The 19,265-nt window shown below is 34.3% G+C and overlaps 1 pseudogene; it reads right to left on the minus strand.

Moving 5' to 3' along the window:
- Positions 1-3,452: 3,452 nt before the first annotated feature.
- Positions 3,453-18,341, minus strand: LOC132314061 (valerianol synthase TPS1B-like; annotated as a pseudogene).
- Between the last annotated feature and the right edge of the window lie 924 nt (positions 18,342-19,265).

The following is a 19,265-nucleotide window of genomic DNA, read 5'->3' on the forward strand; positions in this document are numbered from 1 at the left end:
CAGTGGCTGATCTCAACGTTTCCTTGATTTGGCGTTCAAACATTCCAGTAACCAAAATATTAAAATCATTAGTTTCCCAAAAAACTTCACGTTATCAACACGTGATCAGACTCCACAAAAAAAAAATACAACAATCTCCCACTTAGAGGCTGGAGCACTTGTAAACCCATTTCATCTTCTTCTCATGCATGTCCTATGCATATGGGTGCGCTTCTCTCTGTCTTCAAACTAGAAAACCAACTGAAGTTGCGCACAACTTCAGTTTCTCCATGGTCACTATCTTGGTTAACATATCAGTCCGATGGTGCCAAGTGTTTTCTCAAGTGTCAACACCCCATCTGCTAATAAAGATCTGAAGAAGTGATACCGAAGTCTTATATGCTTAGTCCTTGAATGAAATGCCGAATTCTTTGCCAGATGTATTGCACTCTGACTATCACTGTGCAAAACATTCTTCACCTGTTTGAATCCCAACTCTATCAACAAACCTTGTAACCAAATTATCTCCTTACTGGCCTCTGTCATCACCACATACTTTGCTTCTATAGTAGATAACGCTACAATCCTCTGTATTTGCGAAACCCAATTAACTGCAATTGTACCCACCATGAACACATACCCAGTAGTACTTCTTCTGTTGTCCACCTCACCAGCAAAGTCTGAATCTATATAACTATGTAGCTTCATTTCGCCCCTTCTAAAACATAGGCATCTGTCTATGATACCCCGTAGATATCTCAATATCCACTTCACTGCTTCCCAGTGTAGCTTGCCTGGATCCTTCATGAACCTGCTTACTGCTCCTATTGCATATATAATGTTTGGTCTTGTGTACACCATGGCATACATCAAACTTCTAATGACTGAGGTATATGGAATTTTAGTCATGAAGTTTTTCTTATCTTCTGTCTTCGGACACTAATCTTAAGATAATCGGAAGTGATTAGCTAAGGGAGTACTCACCGCCTTAGCATTATTCATGTTGAACCTCTTCAGCTGTTTAACGTACTCAGCCTGAGACAACTGCAAAGTACCTTTCTACTTGTCTCTGCTAATCCTTATCCCAAGAATTGGCTTCGCTGCACCAAGATCCTTCATCTCGAATTCACTACAAAATTACTTCTTCAATTTGCTGATTTATTCAAAATCAGAACCTGCCACTAACATGTAGTAGCAATGGTTAGCGTTGCACTTGTTGCAATGGTTAGAAGGATAATGAAACTTGACTTGAACCTCTTGAAGTAGTAGCAATGGTTAGCGTTGCACTTGTTGTAGCCATGTCGCTTCATAAAACCATCAAACTTCTTGTACCACTGCCTCAAGACTTGTTTTAAACCATACAAGCTTTTCTTCAACTTGCACACTAGTTTTTCTTTCCCTTTGACTGAGAAAACCTTCGGTTGTTGTATGTAAATCTCCTCCTCAAGGTCACCATGGAAGAAAGCAGTTTTGACATCTAACTGCTCAAGGTGAAACCCCTCTGCTGCAACAATGCTAAGAACTGAGCGAATGGTACTCAATTTCACAACGGGGAAAAAATGTATGTGTAGTTAATGCCTTGCTTTTGCTGAAAACCTTTGACCACCATTCTCGCCTTGTATCTCTTGGAACCATCGTGTTCCTCTTTCACCCTGTACACCCATTTGTTGTGAAGAGTTTTCTTCCCCATGGGCAACTTGACTAGTTCCCATGTTTTGTTGGAGATAAGGGACTTCATCTCATCTTCCATTGCAAGCTCCCACTTGCTACCATCTTCAACCTGACATGCTTTATCATATCATTCAGGCTCACTATCATCTGTGAGCAACATATAATCCAAATATTTTTGATTCGATATAAGAGGTCGCGTGGACCTTTTGGGTGCAGGCTTAGGAGTTAGAACCCGCGGTGAGCTATGCTCTGTGAATTGGCAAAGAACCCTCATCTGTCTGCTCCGCGTCAATGCTCTCTGGATCATCATCCAACTTAACAAACTCAGGCTTAATCTGTACAGGACTAGTTGACTGTGCTGCATCTCTATCCTTGTACATCACCTTCTCATTGAAAATCACATCTCTACTTCTGATGATTTTCTTGTTTTGATTATCCTAGAGTTGATAACCAAACTCATCTCCGTCATACCCAACGAATATGCATTTTAGTGATTTGGGGTTGAGCTTTCCCCTAATATGGTCACTAATATGCGCATATGCAATACAATAAAAAACTTTCAACCATGAAAGATTTATCTCTTTGTCACTCCATACCTCTTCTAATATTCGATGCTCCAAAGGCACCGATGGTCTACGATTAATTAGGTAGGTTGCCGTATTGACTACTTCTGCCCAAACTATTTGGGTAGACCCGAATGTATGCGCATGCTTTTGGCTCTCTCTGTCAATGTTCGGTTCATCCGTTATGCCACCCCATTCTGCTGTGGGGTTCCTAGCACAATCCTCTCTAATCTGATCCCATTATCAAAATAGAATTTCTTGAACCCAGTGTTTCATACTCACCATCATTGTCTGACCTCAACCTCTTGATCTTCAAACCTGTCTCATTCTCCACCATGACCTTCCACTTCTTGAACACATCAAATACCTCAGATTTGTGCTTCAAAAAATAAACCCATACCTTCCTCGTGTGATCATCAATGAAAGTCATGAAGTAGGATTTTTCGCTAATGGATGAAATAGTGGCTGGCCCCCAAACATCTGTGTGAACTAGCTCAAGTTTCTCATTTCTGAGATCTCTGTCACTCTTCTTGAAACTGACCTTCTTCTGCTTGCCCATCACACAACTCTCACAGGAGTTAATATCAATTGCTCGTATGCCTGGTAGTTTCTCCCTTGAGTGCATAATCTTGAGCTCCCTTTCACTCATGTGACCTAATCTCTGGTGCCAAAGGTTGTGATCTTCTCTATTTTCTGCAACTGCTATAGACCCATAAGCACTAGTAGTTATGTAGAGAGTGCCAAATTTCTTACCACGTCCAATGGTCATAGCGCCTCTGGAAACTTTCCATGAGTCTCTGTTGAAGGTTGTAACAAACCTTCCTCTGACAATTGTTTCACCGAAATTAGATTCTTCCTCAAGTCAGGGATGTGTCTCACATCCTTCAACTGCCAAACTGATCCATTCAACTTGATTTTCACTTTACCCTTGCTAACGACGCTGCAAGGCTGATCATCACCAAGATACACCTTGCCAAAGTTACCCGATTCATAGCTATTAAATAGCTTTTTGCTTGAGGTGCCACGAAACGATGCGCCGGAATCTAAAACCCATGACCCTACCTTGCTCTCCAAAGAGCATATCAATGCATCATCTGATTCTTCTAAGACAACGTTGGCTTTAGTTTTTCTTTCGTTTCCTTTCTTGGGAAGTCTACAATCAATACGGTAATGTCCATTCTTTCCACAATTCCAACACACAACATAACTGAGATATGTGGAATTCCTGAAATTTTAAGACTATGTTCTTCCATTCCTTGACTTGGATCTACCTCTGTTTCTATTATCGTTGCCCTTTCTTTTGTTTAAAACCTTGCCTTTACTTTCAACATTCAATACCAAACCATTGGTGGAAACCCCTGCTGTTTGCTTTCTGATTTCTTCAGTCAGAATCATGCTCACAACTTCATCAAACTTCAACTTGGTCTTCTCTGCAAAGCTACTGATCACTGTAATTGTGGCACTCCAACTCTCGAGTAACTGCCCTAGAATTAGTAGTGCTCGAATCTCGTATTTGAAGTCGATATCAATAGACTCTAATTGCCCAACTATCTCGTTGAATGCATTTAGATGTTCGTTGAACTTACCACCTTCGACCATCTTCATGTTGAATAACTTCTTGATCAAGTGCACCTTGTTCGCTGCAGAAGGCTGTTCATACATACTAGAAAGGGTTGCCATGAGAAACATCGTCGTCTTTTCTTTCTTGATGTTGAAGGCGACTGACTTTGACAATGTCAATCTGACGGTGCCAAGAGCCTTCCTATCAAGTAATTCCCAATCTGCATCCTTTATTTCCTCTGGCTTCTCTCCTAAAGGTTGATACAGATTTTTCTAAAATAAGAGGTCTTTTATTTGCATCTTCCAGAAACCAAAGTTTGTGCCATCGAATTTCTTGATCATGGATGTGGATGTCTTATCTTATGATGCCATTACTCCCACTCGCACAGACATATCTGATTAAAAGACTTTCAGAATTTCGTCAAACACCTTTTGTGCCTTAGGTTTTCAACCAAAGACTTTGATACCAATTATTGGAGTTGCTCTGCACAATCAACCGGATTTGATACTAGTTGTTATGGCGGAAACGCAAATAACAACGTTTTTCAAGGAATAATCACAAACAATCACAAAGAAAAATCGCACACAAGAACACAAGATATACACGGTTCACCCAAATCTTAGGGCTACGCCCATGGAGCACACCGAATAAATTCACTATGAAGAAGATGTAGAATTACAATGGTAACGTTCTTTCTTGTGTTGGCACAAATTAATCATACAACACATATGATTTCTCTCTAATTCTCACACTTTTCTACACACCCTAAAAAACTAATTAGGGTTGATATTTATAGCCCCATACAATGGAACCCAACTTGTCCCACAAGAATTGCCTTTTGTAAAGTTCAATTCCAATAAGGAAAGTAAATCACATAGCTTCCCAGAAGTGTTGAACCGGTTCAGCCTTTCTGGAACCGGTTCAACTTGTTGCCCAAAAACTTCTGCAACATTCTACCACTCTTGAATCAGTATAAAGAATTGGCTACCGGTTCTCACTGGACAGTGACTGATCTCAACGTTTCCTTGATTTGGCTTTCCAGTAACCAAAATATTAAAATTGTTAATTTCCCAAAAAAGTTCACGTTATCAACACGTGATCACTCCAGGTTTTTGGGTCTCTCCTGTTACTGTTCTTCTCCCTTGGTGCATGGTTTCCGTTCTTGAGCTTTTGGCTCTTGTTCTCAACAAATTTGGAGTTTTTTTTCTTTTTTTTTTTTTTTTTTTTTTTTTTTTTTTTTTTTGAAACTCTTCAATGACAATTTTTAACTAACCATTATATTTTTCAGATTTGCAATATTTTGTTACCAAATATGTTTTAATGTTTTTTTCTTTCAAAAATCTTGCAACAAATGAATGTAAAAACAAAATGTGTACCAAACGGATCATAATCACACAACTAATCATCGTGAATAGAAGAAATGAACCTTTAAATAAATTACACTGTTAAAAGAAATAGAAAAAAAGAAATTACAAAAAACAAAAAAATAATTAAAAAAATTCTCAATCCTCTCACCATCTCTTCTTTGGAATGCTCCTCTTAGGATCTTACAGAGAGAGAGATCCGAAAAAAATGTGCAGGATTCATAAAGTATTGATATTTTTCTTACTTATTGAAGCAAAAAAAGTATTGACATTTTCCTGATAATATATATACATAGACAATGCATTTTAATTGATAGAAGGACATGATCCAAACAATCATTTTATTTCAGCTTATTTTTTAAATATTATTTTATTATATTGATATAAGGTCATTTTAGTCTTCTTGAATGGATAGGTATTTAAGCACTTTTACTCCAAAGGGGGTATATACTCACTATTTCCTTTGTACACTTTGCCCTTAAATAAATTTAGGTCCAATGACTCCTTTATAAAAGTAATTCTTAAAAAATAATTAAAAAAACTATAATAAGGATTATGTCAACAAGGACAATAAACTTTATTAATCATAAGATTGAGATTAATTTTGTTTCTATATCCACAAATCTCAGTAGATATCCTTTTCAATAGTCAATAATTAGTTCCAGTACAACAGCCCAAAAGCCATAAAATACGAGGCCCAAATGGTTAAAAGAACCCAGGAGAGAAACAACCCAACAATCAACAAAATAGACACCATTCGAAATTAATGGTTAAAGGATCTTATGAGACGAGCTATAAATTCGGATGTCTTGAGTTTGACTCTCATATGGATTAGGTTTTTTTTTTTTTTTTTTTTTTGTAAACCAATCATGCTGACTCATGCTGTAATGCATTAATGTAATTTAAAGTATATTTATTAAAAAAAGTAATTTAAAAGTGAAACGGAGAGAGTCAAAAACGTTAATGATAAAATATTAAAAAAACAATTCAAAACCTTAGCTCTCCCTTATCACTGTGCCTCCAACGCCATCACTCTCCCTCCTGGTCATTGTTCATTCATGAAGTTGAAATATTTAGTTTTAGGATAAATTGTAATGACATCTCTCATGTTTGTCTAAAAAATGAGTAGATATAACTTAAGCTATTTTTGGACAGTGACACCCCCCAGGTTTGCTAAACCGAATAAAGACATCCTAAACGTGATAAAAGTACATGTTTAACCTTTGACTTCAAAGTTGACTAAATTAACTTTATAATTTCCTATGAATTGACCAAAATAATCCTCAACTCTATGTTTGGATCACTTCACAACTATCACACCCAAACACCACCACCACTACCACCACCACCACCATCGTCCATAACCAGGAGCCCAACCACCCCTAAATTTAGCCTTATCCCCTTTCTTACACCCAAACCCTACCACCCCATCACACCCACAACCAAATTCAACCCACCACTACTATCCACAACCACCCCTATAACCAATTTCAACCCATCAGTCACCACCAACGTCAACAATCACCCCCCAATGAACCAGAGATCCATCTTCGCCCATTATCTGTTCACCGTCGCAAGCCGAGCTCCACCTCTCTCGCCGGATTTGTCTCACTGGTGCACATCCACAATTCACCCACAGCTATTGGCCAAGCTTGCCGTCGCTCTCACCAGTCACAGATCATCCACAACCGAGTTTTCCTTGCCCGCTGGTACCGCACCGCAAGGACACTGTCCTCATCATCGCAGTGGACATTATCAAAGCCAAGAGTCCCTCCTCGCTCACCGCCGCATTTAGCAAGCCCGTCTCCACCGGCTCTATCGAGTCGTTATAGCTAGTGCGTCACTGCCTTGCCCGCAGTTCATCCACAATCGAGCTCTCTGTAATACCCCGATATTTTAAAGGATTTATTATATGAAATTAATTACTTTTATTTTTTTTAAAAAATGATATATTTGGATTGAATTGCTTTTATTGTTATTTTTAAATGATTTGTTTTATTTAATTGAGTGCTAGGTTAATTGTCTCATTTTAATTAAGTTATATTTCATGATTATGTATGTTGATTGATTGTTTGTGTACTTAATTATTGATTGGATTGCTGGTGTGTTGATTTTATTGGTATGTTGTGACTTGGTTGTAATTTCTTATTTTATTTATGTGCTTCATGTAATTAGTTTTTTATTTATTTAAGTATTTATTTAATTATTTGATTTATTTAAATTAATTGGATTTGAATTTAAGAGAAGTTGGACCAAAAGATGTGGTCTTGGGCTTGTATGAAGCCTTATTGGGTTAATTAATAAAGGTCCATGGTTATTTGATTATTTAAATGATCATTTTGTATTAATTATAAATATATAAAATTATATATAAATATAATTAATAAATAATTGTTGGGGAAAGATATATATAGAGATATATATTTATGGATATATATAGGTTTATATGATTTAATTAATGAATGGTTAATTATGGAAGATAAATATATATATGTGTGTAATATAATATATGTTTATATATATATATTATATTATTTAAAGATTATTATCTTATTAGATAGTCCTAGTGGGAATATGATTTAGGTTTTAATGTGTATAAATATACACATAAGGTTTAGGGTTAAAAGGTTGATACGTTAGAAAAATAAGAGAGATAGAGAGAGAAGAAGTAAGGAAAGCTGACAAGGAGTAGGCCGGATCTGAGAAAGAGGATGCCGGAATTTGAAAAGATAATCAAAGATTGAAGCGTCGGTTTCATTTCGAAACCTTCAGGCAAGTTATTTTCTAACTCTCCTCTTAGGACCCATAAGTTTATCACCTTGAGTATCAGAATTTTAAATTAAATTTACTGATTAAATCATAATTAAATCAGAATGATTAAAAATATAAATTATTATATCTATTTGTGGATTTATGGGATTTTAATGGTGTACGTAGGTGTTGTTTATATTTTTAAAAATCAAAGTATAGGTGAATTGGTGACCCAAGAGGATTAATTAGGGTTTTTCATATTTTATGGTATTTTTCTGAAATTTTCTGGTATTTTTTTTATATTTTCCTGGAATTAATTAGATTCATTTTTATATTTAATTGTGTAAAATTTTACATTATATATATATATATATATATATATATATATAATATAGTATATACGGTTTATATATACGTTGGGGAAATCGGTGCTCCAATAAGGGGTGCGCTACAGTGCGGTGCGGCGTACAGTGCTACTGTGCGCTCAAAATCAGGACCTTAGGATGGTCCTGATAATAAAAAAAGGATTCAGTGTGGCGCGGCATATGGTACCAGGGTGAGTGTGTGTGTGTCTAGGCCGTTGGATGGAGTTAATGGGTGTAGGATAATCCAGTGCGGGCATGTTCCCTTGCATGTGGATTTATAACCGTGGGATGCGGCTTAATGAAGGCAAGGGATTCAGTGTGGGTGGCTACGTGGTGGACCACTGAATGCAGCCAATGGTTGCATGCCAGTATGTGCTGAGGGAGGCTGCAGGCACGTGGACGCGCCTGCTAGTAAAGGGAAGCGCGTGGAAGCGCGTGTGGGTATTCTAGGAACATGTGGCAGCGCGTGGAGATGAGTGTGAGGTCTCAGAAAGCTTCTGTGGGGTTCGGTGATGTCCCAGAATTGATTTCACACTTGTTAATGTTGAAATTAATCACTAGATGATCTATTTTAGATATTTGAGTGCTATAGGATGCTACTACAATATTTAGTTGCATTTAGTTGGCGTAGTTTTAATTAATTAATATATTAGTTATGGAAAGAAGTGTACATATATATTTTTTTATGTTATATATTTATATATATGAATTAACTAATATGTGATTGGTTTGGAGGGAAGTATACATACATACATATATATATATATATATATATATATATATATATATATATATATATGTATTGATATATAGGTATATGTTTTAAATAATTAAGAATTATTATGGAATATGTATTGATATATAGGTATATGTTTTAAATAATTAAGAATTATTATGGAATGTAATATATATATATATATATATATATATATACACATATCATTTAAGATGATTAATATTATCATTCTTATTTGGTATGTCTTGATAGGTTAATTATTAAATTAATGATATGCGTACAATATGCATGAGATGGCTATGTATGATTTAGCGTATGGTTAAATTTAAAATTGGTTCATGGTTAAGGTGTAGGTATGGATGAATTGCCAAAGGGTTAAATATTTTACCTAAATATTTGTTTGAATATAATACATACATGGGAAGCATAGATGAGTTACTAATTAAAAGTATAACTAAATATACTTGTGGAGGCATGGTTGAATTGTCAATGTATAAATAAACATACTTAGGAGGCATGGTTGAGTTGCCGATATATAAATAAATATATTTATAATGGCATGGCTGATTTGCCAAAGTGTAATTATATTGTTGTGTGTTAGATGATTAAAATATATCATCTATGGTTACAGTTTGTGTAAGTTGGATTAGGTTTAGATATTCTTAAAGTAGAATAGTCTAGTACTTACAGGTTAGTGTATTATTTTATACATATTAATAAAATAATACTGGTAGTGACATGGATGATTTGTCAAGGTCTAGATATTGACTGTGTGATTTAAATACTTAAAATCATTATTGGTTTTGGGAATTAAATAAAATGTTCTTTTAATTATATTTTATGGTTTAAGTTATTAAATTGCTGTCTAGGATGGAGTTAGGGTTAGAGGAGTTTCTTTAAAAGAAATTGTGGATTGGACTAGATTTGATTATTAATTAATCATTGATAATGGTTTTGGAATTAATGAGCTTGGTAATAGTTGTGATAGTTATATTGTATATAATTATGTACATTAAAGATAAAGACTTTATTAGTTTTGGTTTTGATCAGAGATGATCTATTTATTGGTTTTCAGAGGTCTGGTAGAGAGAATTTGCTCGTAGGGTTTAACCCGCGATTTATTTTTTAGGTTATTAGAAGTTCAAGTTTCAAGGTTGAGGATCCGCAGCTGGAGGACTTATTCATTCTTTCTTCTTATTTCAATGTAGGATATTTTCTTATTGTTAGATAATGGATTTTATTTAGAGACCATTGGATTATTGGATTATGTTATCAGGGATCCTTGATTTACAGGATTTTCGCATTGTAACTTTTAGGAGAATTATTAATGAAATTTTTATTTAATAGATTTTCCTTCAGCGAATTATTTATTCTTTTTATTTCTTTTTATACTCGGTGCTTGTTTAAATACTTTAATTGTTTTGATATCCCTTAATTTTGTGCTCGGATTTGATCAACCCGTGTTCCGAAATTAGAGGGTATTACACTTTCCACCTTGCTCGCAAGCTCGCCGCCAAGTTACCGGACGACCCCGTCCTCACCATTCTGAGCACACTGCCATCTGTGTTCAGAGCCACCGCTGTGCCAGTCCATCCCCACCGACTAGCTCCATTTGCAGCCACAACCCGACTTTGGTGAACCTATTTCATCCACGACCTTAACCGCCACCACCCAACCATTGCATCTTCACCCACGACCTTTGCCGCCACCACCCAACCACCGCATCTTTACTCACAACCTTCGTCCCCACCACTGAGATGAAAAGGTTGAAAGAGAGAGACGAGAATCTGGGTTTGACAAAAATATGATCGGAAAAGAGAAAGATAAAGAGAGGGTAGTTTGGTCATTTTATGAGAGAATTAAAATATATCTTAGGGCATATTAGACATTTCATGTCAATTAAGGCTTTGTTTGGCTCCTCTTTTATAGAATGGGGTGTAATTGTTCAAGTTTGCAAACCTGGGGGTGTCATTGTTCAAAAATAGCTTAAGTTATATCTATCTGTCTTTTAAACAAACCTAGAAGGGTGTCACAGCAATTTACCCAAATTATTAAGTCTCTTAAGGTGCTATGTTTGATCCGTTTTTGAAGGGCGGTGTAAGTACTTATGTTTTTCTTCATTTATGCGATTACCGTGTCTTACTATACCATATGCTCAAAATAACAAAAGAACCAATTAAGCACATAACTAATCATCCTGAATAGAGGAAAATGAACCTTTAAATACAATAGACTGTTAAAAAAATCTCAATCTCTCACCATCTCTTATTTGGAATGGCTTCTCTTATAATCCTATCAGGAATAAAATTGCACGATTTATAAAGTGTTGATATTTTTCTTGTTTATTGAAGCAAAAAAGTATTGACATTTTCTAAGAAGACAGTGAGAGATAGTGCATTCTCATTGATACAACATGTTTCAAACTGTTAATGATATACTTTTTTTTTTTATATATTTTATAAAATGTGTATAAGGGCATTTTAGTCAAATTTTATCTTAAATGCGTAAGTAGAATGTATTTTCACAAATGTTATGCTTTATGAGTGTTTGTTTGCAAATGAGGGGTATGATACGCATTGTAAACATACTGTAGGGGTAATTTTTGCACTTTGCCCTATTAATATAAGGTTATTTGAATATTTTAATTGGATATTTTCTTATTTAAACACCTTTATAACGTATAGGGTGTTTTTTTACCACACAAGGGGTATACACACTGCATATCTCCATTATCGTAAGGGTGTTTTGTGCACTTTTCCTATAAATAAATTGAGGTCAATGGCTCCTTTATAAAAGTAATTCTTTAAAAAGATGGAAAAAAAAAATCAAAATTACTTAAAAATGGGTAAAGTGCAAAAACCCTTGAACTATTACCCTTTTCCAAACAACCCTCCTAAATTAAAAACTGCCTCTGCAATTATGGACAAACCCATCACAAAAGACTATTTTACCCTTTCTCATTAAAATTTTCATTTCTTATTAATTATTTTTATTATCTTTTCTCTTATCTAAATATTAATTATACTATTGACCTTAATTTTATTATTAGTATCAATTTATCATAAAAAAATTTTAACTACTATTTTCTTTAATGATTAACTTATTATTAAAATTTTATTATTTATAATAAAACTTATTATAATCAGTTTAAACTTTTTACCGTAGAAAAATATCTTCTTTTTCATATAATTTATTGATGAAAAATTAATAAATTACTTAAAAAAATAACTTCTTTTCATTTATATATTCATTAAAAAATTTAAAACTAATTAAAAAATTTCTACTAATTTTTTTTATTTAAACAATTATTTTTGGAAATTAAAAGTTAAATTTATGCAATTTTAATGGAGAATATGTCATCAAATTAATATGAATTTTTTCATAATTTATTTAAATAAGAAAATTAGATTTAGTATAATTCAATAAGAAGGGGCATTATGGCCATTTAATAAAATAAAGTATAGGCATTGGGATATTTTACAACAAAATATGACACTTTAGGGGATATTATGCACAAAATATAATTCAAGGGGATTATTTGCAAATTCAAATATAGTTCTGTTATTATTATTATTATTATTATTATTTTTGTACACTTTACCTCTTTAAAAATAATGAAATAACTATAATAAGGATTATGTCAACAAGGACCATGAACTTTATTCCTATTTTTTTTCATTTGAAAGAAAGAAGAAATAAATTCCATTTTCTCTCCTATTTACTACGACGAAGAATCAAATTATCACTATATTTATTCCTTTTTCTACTTCTTTTTCCAAGTGCAAGATAACCCCAAAGGGTTATGGGTTTTTTCCTACCAACTGGGGCCCTCCCTTCACCACCCCCATGGGGATGGTTTATAGGGTTTATAACTACTCATTTTACTACAGGACGCTTACCTAGCCAACGTTTAGATCCAGCTCTACCCAAACTTTTCTGATTCACCCCAATATTTTCCACTTGTCCGACTGTTGTTGAGCAGTTTTTGGATATCAAACGGACCTCCCCAGAAGGTAATTTTAATGTGGCTGATTTTGTGAGATATATTTTATAATTGACTAATTTCGTTGTCAAAACAAGTACGATCAAGTTGTAATTTTTCGGTTCAAAATTTCAAAGATTGAAGATCGGATGTGGATTTAAAGAAGTTCAAGTGTTCATGGTTTACTACACTCAGGGATGATGAGAACAATGCTTTAGGAAAGTATATAAGTAAGTGAGAACACTTTTGGGAGTGTAGAAGGTTGAAGGAAACAGAGATTTCACTTCTGTCTATTGGGAACCGATAGGAGGATTCTTGAACCGGTACCAAACCATGGTTCACAGCAAAATTCTTCACTGCCCTTCTTGAACTGGTAACACAGTTGGGAACCAGTAGCCAAAGTGCATTGAAAAGGCTTCTGACCTTCTTGAACCGATACCAATATCTGGGAACCAGTTCCAGAAGTTCTGCCAGTATTAGAACTTTCAGTTTCTTTTTCTGATTATTTTCTTTTTGATCCCAACTTCATTCCAAGTCCTATGTACGAATTTTTTTATATTTTCATAGGGATTAGGACATTTTAAATTCTATATAAACCTTGTTAGGCTTCTAGGTTTATTCATGTCTTTAAGGAACATCAATTCTGTATTTTAAAAAAGACTTTTAAAGAAAGAAAATTTAAAAAATCAAATCTAATTATTTTGAATGAATTTTTGAGAGCACACATACATTCATAAGTGATTTAGTAGTATTGTTCTCTATCTCATCGGAATTGGAGCTATATTGAAGATTCAGAGATTTCGAAAGAAAAACAGGATTTAATTCTTCTACATCGAGTTCAGATCTTGAAGAATAGAAGTAAAGTCTACCTGCGATCACACTTTGAAAGGGTTGGAGTATTCGAGGAGTGTTGTCTAATCTACCTGCTACACTTCTACAAATATCATGTATAAGCCTGAGGTTAAGTTGTTGTTGGACGGGGAGTCGCAAAGCCAGGGGATTGTCAGCAATTGGTGTTTGGTAGAACGATAGAGTGTGAACCAAAGTCAAAGTTCAGTGTACTTTGTTCCAAATATAGTGGATCGATTTACTTTGAACTGAACAGTCCACGAGATTTTTTCCATGCAAACAGTTGACGTATTTCATCAACTGGGTTTCCTCGCTAAAAATCCTGGTGCAATCTCTCTAACTTTAACTTGATTTACTTTTAAGTATTTATATTTATGATTGTGGATGTTTAAATTGATCATATAATTTAATCAATCATAAATTGAGCAAGTTGACCTAATAATCAGATTTAGGTTATTAAAGGAGTGAATCACAATTAAAATCAACTAATAGCTTCCGCACCCCGCATTAACACTGTTTTCACATATTTCCCCTAATCATAAGATTGAGATTAATTTTGTTTTTATTTTCACAAATCTTGATAGACATCCATCTCAATCGTCAATAATTAGTTCTAGTGCTATGTATAGCCCAAAGGCCATAAAAAACGAGGCCCAATGGTCAAAAGAGCCCAGGAGAAATACAACACACTAATCAACAAAAGAGACCACATTTGAAAATTACTCCCCCTACTTTAAAATAGGTATCATCTTGAAAACTGTCGCACACAATTTAGACTATCATGAGGTGAGTTAGACTATCATGGGGCGAGTTTAGACGCTCTGAGTTTGACTCATAGAATGCAAAAACACCTTGCGCATGATTACATTGCAACCTCATGGACCAAGGTGACCAGGTTGAAAGAGTTTTCCGTTTCTAAAAAAGACATGTAAGGAAGTCTGCTGGAGCCATTACTACTGAATGTGCATATACATGCCACAAATGCCAGGATAAGAAGAAGTGCATCAAGATTAATACCAAGAAGGAAAAATTGCAGTTACAGAAAATTAAGAAATCCTCCACAGTCGATCCGCACATACAAGTAACCCGAAGCAATTCATGCTTATAGGGGTATGGGATCAATGAACACATGTGATCTTTCAATATGATTTCTGGATGAGTGAATCCGTCGTTGCACTTGTAAATGATTTCTAAGAAGCGCGTATAGTTGAGAACTCGCATGAGAAGATGCATCGAGACGGGGTTTGGCTTGATGAGGAATGCCTCGTTGACATCCTTCCATCCATTTTCAATCTTTTTGTTGAACTCGTCAATTACCTCTTCTTTTGAAACTCCATGCTGCTTCATGTAACACTCAATCCCCGTTGCGACGCGTCCCCTCTTTTCTTCTACCTTTAGAGGTTAAAGATTCATCAATATATATATATATATGATTGTATAATATAAGTTGTGTTTCATCAATGTGTGTAATTAGTTATGTAACTTAATTATGATCATATATATACCTCGAGGGTCACTCTGTCGTCTTTGAGCCGCCCGATTGTATCTGCAGCAACAATAATTTTGGCTTTGGCTTTTAGCCAATCAAATGCCTCAATGGCAGCAATTTCTCCCATGCCCATCAAAGCCCATCAAAGATGATGTTAGGAGCAAGTAGGAAGAGCCAGTGATTAATGCATGGCCCATATATTCGTCAAATAATGGCACATATCTTTCATTGAACCACTTGGCCTCAATGTAATAACTCCTTGCTACTTCTTTAAACTGTGAAGGGTTAAAAAATAAAAAATAAAAAATGCAAGAATTACTATTAGAATAATAGAATTTATGAGATATAATGGAATTGTTTGGTTTTTTTTCTTTCTGAGAATTGTTTTTTATTTTCTGAGAACGACAAATTAGAAAAGACTTTTATAGTTCTTTGAAAGCAGTTTTTTGATTTATAATTACTTTTTAGGAAAAAAAAAAAAAAAAAGTAAAAGTGAACCAAACGGGCTGATTTCCTTCTCACGCGGGGAAATTGAAGGGAAAAAAAAGAAAGAAAGAAAAGTATAGAAATGGCAGAAAAAACTTAGGTACATACGGCATCTTTTAAATAATGCACACTATAAGATCTTACTTGCTTTGTCATTTCCTTTTGTAATTCTTCATGAAACCTAATAGTGCACTGTAGAATATCTTCATGTATTCTGGAAGCTGATCCATGGCATTGATATCCCACCTAGAAATTATCAAGTTATTCAACACCAATATATATGTATTGTTCTTTAACTATATATATATGTGTGTGTGTGTGTGTGTGTGTGTGTGTGTATTGTTTATCAACAAAAATAGCAAATCGATCAATATTATTCACTTTTCTTCTTTTTTATTACAATAAGAGGAGACAACATAAGAAGAAGAAAAATGTGAATTCTTGAATATTGTTGCTACTAACTAGATTTTGAAGGGATTTATGAATTAAGAATCTAGTTTAGTTTTCTTGCTAATTATGCAATAATCTTCAATATGAAACTCTAATAAAAAATAAAAAATAAAAATATAGCAAGCTAGAATTGCATAAATTATACCTTTGTATTGCATCCGTAAAAGGTTTGAGTTCTTCAAGTGTACCATATGCATCATATGTATCATCCATATTTGTTTGCATAGCGAGAGCTTTTGTGAATATGATCCGCCCAAGGGAATAACTAGGTTCAAATTGTATTACCATAGCCCAAAAATAGGTCTCAACGATTCTGTTTCTTGTATAAGAAAGTTTTGATTCAAAGTCCAAGTCTTTCCACCACCTATTAACAATACAACGCAATTGAATTAGGCCAAATATTGTGCCTCTTTCTCCCTGTGTGTTTATGTGTTTTTATTGTCAATAAAATAAAATAATATTAGATATTAATTTGAGAAGATCCACAAAACATGAAACACTTGGTAAGAATTTCCTACATGATTTCATTTCCAATATAAATATATCTATTGATGTCTACATTACCTTGAGATTTACCGTTCAGAAAAGAAAAAAAAAAAAAAATACATTACCTTGAGATTTGACATAATTCTTGCTTATACATCATCTGTAATAGATTGAAGTCCAGCTTTGCAAGCTTCAGCAACAATTCATTCTTAGAAACTTCTTCATCGTAAATGGAGATGTAATATCTTGCTTCTACTCTTGGGATGCCCTTGTGGAGTGGTTGGTTTAGGGCATGCATAACTTGTTTTGCAAGAAAAGGGCTTAAATGGGTTACCATGGATTCAAGGTGTGTGGTTGTGAAAGCAAGAGCCTCATCAAGAATATCTTCTCCATGAATCCTTAAATGTGCAGCTTCATACAGGTTTAGCATACCCATTACATCCCTAGTAAGGTTTTCCTTGAATTTACCATTATCCTTGTCTTTAAATTTGTTGAAGATATCTGATTCAGAAACCATCATATCATATCAGCACTCACTATGCACAAGAAGTGATGTGAACGAGTGTTATATGAAACTTCAGCTTTTATCATTTTATGTGACATTTTCTAATTTGTATATGACCACGATTGTGCACGCGATGTGACAGACTCGGGTGAGTAACTTCATGGAATCGGTTATCCAGGTTGTGAATATTTTCAACCTCACACATAAACTTAAAAATGCATTGATATACACTACATTTTAAAACTTAATTCAATAAAAATGAGTTTTTACCAAGTTGAAAAGAAAAAAAAAGAGTTCTTACGGAATTTTTTAACACCATTAATTAAAACAAGTAGTGACCATTTTCAGTACAGAACCAGCCAGTTCTTTGAAGAACTTGAATTGTTAGACTCGGTAATGGAACCTCTAAAATACATTAATTGCAAGTTTGCTATATAGGCTATGGTATGTATATGTATGTATATATGTATATATTTGGTGAGGCACTTACCGCAGGACATGTTATAACCGTGTTGTTGGAATACTCGAAAGCTCATAGCAGCTGTGCACAAATCATTATAATCTTCCAAATCCACATGGGAATAAAAGATTTGCTCCAACAGTTCTTCAATCTCTTTCTCAAAGTGATAGGAGATACCAAGGCTTCGATTGTGTTGATCAAATTTATTTTGTGCCGCCACTAGAATACTTCTCACTTCCTCTTTCAACACTTCAATCTCCTTACCATACATTTCAAATACCTGCATAACCACATATATGCGTGAACGCAACTAATTATTCTGACGCAAATATATTTAAATAACCATATATATATATATAGAGAGAGAGAGAATTGTTCACTTGCACCATGGTGTGCAGGAAAATGTATACACACCTCAAGTATTAACCGTTAGATTCTATATATATATATATATATATGGCTATCATTATAATTTATAACCCAGATTGCATTGTCACATAGAGACACTAAGGACAGAGATGTTACCTGGTTATCTAAAGAGAATGAGAGGAAACTATCACCCCATATACTAGGGGGAAGTTTGCTAGTGGCCGAGATATCTCCGGCGGACAGTTTACAGGATTGCTATCTTCAAAAGAGGCCATTTAAGATGATACTGAGGATAGAACATATAGACTTTCATATTACACAAGCATGTGTATATATAGAGAGCGAGAGAGACGAAGCCTTACACTTTACACGCACGAAGCCAACAAGGGCATAGTGGGAATTTTATTTATTTTTATTTTAGTCCTAAACTTTTTGTTGACCGTAAAGGAGGTAGAAAATGCTTTGAGATGATGCGGCCTTCAACAAGAAGTGATATTTTCATGCTTTATATATCATAATAAATTATAAACGAACTTTACTAATAAGTACTATTTTCATTGAAATGTGTTGAACTTCCATTAGATTAATTTGTTTAAGAAATACTTTCATTTCAATAAGATAACATATTAGAACTTTTCAGTTCAATAATTGTTAAGATAACATATTAAAAGTTTTCATTTCAATAATTGTTAAGATAACATATTAAAAGCAATTCAAGTTGAAGGAATTCTAGCAAGATTCATGTATATTCTTAGCTTTTCTACTTTAGAATGATATATATAATTGTGAACTTATAAATTTGAAATTTGATACGATTAATCATATAAAATCTAAAACTAATTGATTAGAGAATCAATAAACAAGTTTAGACAAAGATTAAACAAACTACAATTCCTAATATACTCCATATACATACTGAAGATGCAAGGGATTCATTTCCATTTTCTCTCTCTAGAATTCTTACACTTCAACAGAATCATCAATTTCTCTATCCATTACTTCTTATATGGCAGTATTTCTCTATCGGCTGGACCCAGCTACTCGGACCGGATGCCATGTTCGCGGGTCATATCCGGCCCATGTCACTTCTGGCCTCCTCAACTGCCCCCATAATTACTCCCTATTTAATAAGGGGGTAATTATCAAAGGTGTCTCATCATGACATTGACGGCTCGAGAAACTCTTATGGGGGAATGGGC

The sequence above is a fragment of the Cornus florida genome, unplaced genomic scaffold (assembly GCF_030987335.1).
Source record: "Cornus florida cultivar Cherokee Brave unplaced genomic scaffold, ASM3098733v1 CherokeeBrave_3.0.0_Hap2_Chr06, whole genome shotgun sequence".
Lineage (NCBI taxonomy): Eukaryota > Viridiplantae > Streptophyta > Magnoliopsida > Cornales > Cornaceae > Cornus > Cornus florida.